Below are 6,000 nucleotides of genomic sequence, written 5' to 3'. Positions count from 1 at the left end.
GCCAAAAGTCTCTTGATTTGACAATGTATAAAATCGATTTGCTCCAGTGTTAACATGTGGCCATGTTTCGAAAATTAAGTCCGGCCTTTGATTGATGGTCCTAGTAAGTTATTTATCCACAATAGAATATGTTATCCACATGTACCATTGGTACACAGTATCGATCACGGTCATCTTTATTGGCCCAACCTCTTCCCTATAGTGGTCTGAGGCCCAACCAAACCATGTCTCTTTCTCTAGCATTTAAAGCCTTTCGTTAGATCTCTTTCATGCCAAGGTTTTTATTCTTGTGGTTCGGGTCACTGACTACCTAGTGAATCCAGAAGACGTATATAGAATTTGTGCGTTTGAATTCGACAGGTAGAAGCTCGTTCACACTACATACTATCGGTCGACTAACATAGTACTGATTGGTAGTAACACATCCCAACTACTAGTAAATGTGAACGAAATACTTACAATGTGCTAGACTGGTAAAAAAATCACTTCAAAACCTCCTTCAATTATGATCATCTCTTCTCGACTATGACAATTTACCTTTTTGTGCTATGTATTGTATTTATTTTACAAAATGTCAAACATTATGACTATTCCAAGTTCATTTTTTCCCACAAATTTCGTACCAAAAGTTTGGATATACGATACTATTACACGACTCTGTTTGTCACTAACCATGAAGGTCATATCTTTAATTTCTCAAATTCAGATTTTTTTAAATGTTCACAGTAATGTCTCCCACCATCCTTTATTATATGTGAGATAAATCAAACTTATTTCATAATCCCATTTTTGATATTATATTTGAAGAAAGGTCCCAGCAACATCGCCCAGTCTCTGTCCAACACTTCTCATACTAAGGAATGTCATTATTAGTGTGTTGGTGTTAGAGATATAACAGTATCAATTTCCATAATACAATATAACCTCCTATGTAATAAGCTGCTGTTGTATGAAGGTATTCATCTATGCATGTTAACTCCTTGGTAACTAAGATCCATTCCAGTGGCCCATATTATCTGAAACATTAACGAAAACCTTGTTAGGTGACCTGTGCGAAAACTAAGAAAATCTCCCGATTTTTAGGTCTACAGACAATTATCAAATGTTCCTAGCCTCAAAGCAGTAACATTATGTGTCCTGTATCTGTATATATATGATAATATGTAACTCCTCGGCCAATAAAATCCATTCCTGTGATATATAAAATGAAATACGCAAAAGTTAAACATAAAGAAATGTTCCTAATTTCTAAGCCTACAGACAGTTTACATGTTCGAATATGTTCTGTGCGTTGATAAAATTGTTTGTGTTGATAGAAAATGCTATTACGCAAAAATCCACGATAAAAGTGTTGATGTGTGTATATGTACATGTGTATATGTGTACGACACTTACTTTTGACGTTCTGACAGACCCAAATTTCACATCATGATATGGATTAATGGTACGTAAAGATGAAAATAACAAAACGAGATGATGGTGCTGGTGATTATGGTGGCGATGGGAATTGTGGCGGCGGTGGTGGTGAAGATGATGATGATGATGATGATGATGATGATGTTGTTGTTGTTGTTGTTGATGATGATGATGATGATGATGATGATGATGATGATGATGAATGATGATGATGATGATGATGATGATGATGATGATGATGATGATGATGATGATGATGACGACGACGATGGTGGTGGTGGTGGTGGTGGTGATGGTATCATGATCGTGACAACGACGACGAATTGGGATTAACAATTCATTCTTAAATCTATCAAATCAATCAGAAACGGCATCTACACGATTTGAAAGTCACTTTCAATTATGAGATTAACATCATTGTTTCACTATTTTAACTAAAACATCTTATCACAAATTAATGTGATAATTAACCCCGGTGTAAGTTTGACCATAGCCAGTGTCTACGGTTTGACAGAGTATGGCACTCATGGTTTTTTTTTTACCAGAATGAGAGACTGTTGCACCAGCTGGGTAAACGAGAGCCTACAGACCAAGGAGGAGAACTTTGTGTACAGCATGTAACTTCAAAAGCACGATGACATCCCATTATAGCGCAATTTCTCGTTCTGTCTTATTTTCTAATAAACTCGTTGTCTTGACCAATGCTATGACAAACTACTTCAGAACTGGAATGATTACATAATGATATTAAAAATGATCATTGGTTTCTCGGCATGGAAGTATAACCTACACTAATATTAGAATTAAAAACCGTTGACATTATTATTTTGGTAATCGTTTAAAAGTGACAGATACTAAAGTGAACATTCTGTTCCAAGCATTCCACGAGACCGGTAGCGCTTTCTTCCACAGAGGAGTGTTATCTCCTCACCTACAATAGTTTGGACATGGACTGGGACAATGAGTCATCAATTAAAAAAAGCCCTCGTGAAACCGAGCAAACTGATTAATTGACTGGCTGTACTTGCTGTCCAACTCTACGTAATATACCTTGAATAGACCCTTTGTTTGTCCATTGTTATAGCTATACTGACATCTATTTGCTCGGTCGAAAAAGAGTGTCTCAACTCCGAGTTTCTTGTTATGGTTGTCATGACTACCATCATATCTTTTTACACTTCGGCACGATGAATGGGGATTAAAACGTGGACTCGCTACTCTGCATAAAATGTTTTCCCCCAGCTCTCGTGAGTATAAAAAGTGTAACAGGTTGGGTTTGATAGTAACACTACCACCACGGTCGATGACGATGGCTAAAACATGCAAGATGCTTATTAGAATAAGAAAGGTGGTCTTACACGGCGCCGTGTTTTAAGTGCCAGGCGGTGACAACGCCCCAGCTGACCAAGTAATCGTGTACAAACGGTCACTGCAGCTTTGTGAATCGATCTTCGACTTTCTACTGCACAAGACGGTGAGTAAAGCGTGCATGCCATTACAGGTATTCGAATACATTCTACAGGCAGAGAATTTCACTTTTCTTTTCTTTTAAATCGTAACCATACAAAACACCATGTCGACATGCCTTGTCAAGTGAAGAGGACTTGAGTTGGGAAACAAACGATCAAAAAGTGTCACAGTGTTCCTATCTCTGATGAGGGCTAACAAGTGGTGAGTTGATTGAGATCATAGATACACATACTAGTATACTAGTATGTATTAACGTGGTTAGTGAACTGTCCAATGACCTCGACTGTAAGATACGTCATGTTGATAGAAGTTGTCCACCGATCTCTTATCTGTTGCACTTTTTTGCCATGCTTTCATCTTGCAGGCAGGTCTGCTGTTGTGACGGGCCAGGGCTCGTACTCTACACATTGCACACCGTGTTTGTAATTTGAGAAATGAAGCCTGGAGGTAAGCATTTACACACCGTTATACTTATGACACAGTCATGGATACATTTGGGAACTTTCCAGGACATAAATTGTAGTTTTAAGCTTCTCTAAATCACATACAATGTGTGCCACAATGGTGGAGTCGACCAAGAATAAAGTTTAAAGAAGAAACTTTCACCTCCATTTATGCGGAATCACGCTTTGTGGGCAGGAAACCGATATCTAATTAGCATTGGTGTCCACGTCATTCTTTTTGACTTGCAATGATATGATTTCTGTGTCAGTTCCTATCACCTAATATTTGGTGTCCATTTTGTCACCTAAGTGTTAATTAATTGTAATTAAGTAGTTCCTAATTAGTCTCTGTTCCAAAAGAGATTATAGAGCTGATTGAATTCATCAGGTGTTTGTAGTCCCCATTAAGAGGTGACAAATTTACAGTTGTAAACCATCTCTGACTTAGAAGCTGTTAGGATCAACAATCAATGAGCACACGGTGTTAAAATTGGGTTAACTTTTGACAATTTCCTATAAATTTAAACTGTAGCCCAATGTCAACCGTAAACCTTGGGATCCATTTTGACTAGAGGGTATTTCATGACTGTAGAGCGTGGGTTCTATCGACTCCGACGGCATCGATCAATTTTTTTTTTTTTGCTTCTCAGTTCACAAAATGTACTTTGTCTCAGCATGAAAAGACCCATTTGTATAGTCAATGTATCGAAGACTCAACGGAATTCTGAATGCCTTCCAGATAAATCTGAGACCGTATTTAACTGCAATTGCGTGTGTCCTTTTATTGTCAATGTCGAGGAACTAACGTTGAGGCAATGCTACTACCCCATCTCAGATTCCAGAAAATCTTTTGTATGCGACAACTTGTGTGAAAGTGTCCATTATAAAATGACATTAAAGTCCCTTAAAAGAGAATATCTATATACTAACACCATATTCATAATATCACCAGCAATGAATTCTTTTTCAATGTTATATTTTCATATGAACAATGTTACCTCTATAGGTAGCCTTGCAAATTTGTAATCATTTTTTGTTGTCAATCAACACAATTTCGTAAGATTTAAGAAGGCGAACGAAATACCAGTACAGAATTTGACTAGCTTCTTGTTCCGGCTCCAACATCCACTTGACCTAGGCAAAAGGGGTATAGGTTTTCGCGCTGTTGTAGTCAGGTTAAAAACAATCGATAGGGAAAGTAGGTGTCCTTTTATACTGAAAACTGTCGATTGTTCGTTCTCCTCTGTTTTACACATTTTTTTTGACTCAATTGATGAATTGGATATTCAGTACATTCGATCATAGCTGAAGGGAACCTGGGTAATGAGAAGATGAATAGGAATTCCCCTCATGGAACAAACACAATGGTACATTTTGGCGATAATGGACAAATTTGTACCTCTACAATAGTACATTGAATTTGAATGACGGATAATCGATGGGGACGAACAAAGTGACAAGAACATGAAAGACTGAAAAAGCCCGTACTTGTCTAATTTTAAACTCTATTAAAACAAGCTGGATACTTCCTAAAGAGTGATGAACATATCTGGAATAATAATTAAAGTCAAATTTTGAAAACAGCTAAAAATGTACTACAAAACTTTCCCTGCCTGACCTTTCAACCCTCATTCACGTTTACAAACCACGCGTTATTTCGCAATCTCATCACAAATCGGATCTAGTTTACGTGTAACTTTGGGTCTGCCATTGATTATTTGCTGGGTTTCCAAACGTTTGTGATATCGCCTACGTAGACGGTCAATACAACACCATCTGCAGATACGTGTAATTACCCTTAATTGCGTAGTGGTTTTCAGACATGTAGTGATAATTCGCGGTGACCGCCTTTGGTAAGATCTTTAAGAATTTCAGACAAACTCGATGGATAACATTAACAATGCACCACACAAATAAAATACGGAGATTGTTTAACATTTCGTTTTGTCATTTCGGCGATAGTGCAATATTTCTTTTCTGAGTGGTTAATATTTAAAATTGGCGGGATTTTCTGTAGTGCCATGTTGGAAATTACCAGTGATAGTGAGACATCGTCTGCTAGAATTTATCTCGTGCTTTTTCTATGGTCAACTTTCATGCGATACGTTCTCTGAAAATACCCGCAAAACGGAAAAAGTGTACTTACATGAAGAAAATCAAAAGTAGCAACGCTATCCACTGCAACGACGAGGTGCTAATTGGATTTAAAGCAGCTTTGCATTTATTAACAACAACACGTACAATATGGTCATGTCCGTCAATTCTTACTAATGCCATAACATAACAAGCAACTTGCTCGACCACCGACGTTGGGACAAGTGTGGATATTGCATGTTAATAGTGTCATAGTATTATAACACATACAACGCCTCTCACTGGAGTTAATCTTTAAAAAAAAAACATGGGGATTTTAAAATTACCGAGCTGCCAAGGAATATCATATTTGATATTTCCTTCAAGTGTTAGTTTTGTCATCTTACGATCCTAAACAGTTTTGCCACCGGCATTGATATTTGCATATCAAAAAACTATGTGGGATTTTACCCCAAGAAACTCTATCGCTATAGCACAGGTACGAATCGAAAAGTTGACCGTCAACTGACCTTTAAGATATGAAGGTTTTTTGAAAAAGAATATTGATTATAATCTACTTAATCACGGGTATTTATCG

Source organism: Glandiceps talaboti, chromosome 6 (assembly GCF_964340395.1).
Source record: "Glandiceps talaboti chromosome 6, keGlaTala1.1, whole genome shotgun sequence".
Lineage (NCBI taxonomy): Eukaryota > Metazoa > Hemichordata > Enteropneusta > Spengelidae > Glandiceps > Glandiceps talaboti.
The sequence above is the reverse complement of the archived record's forward strand: the minus strand, read 5'-3'. Positions refer to the sequence as shown.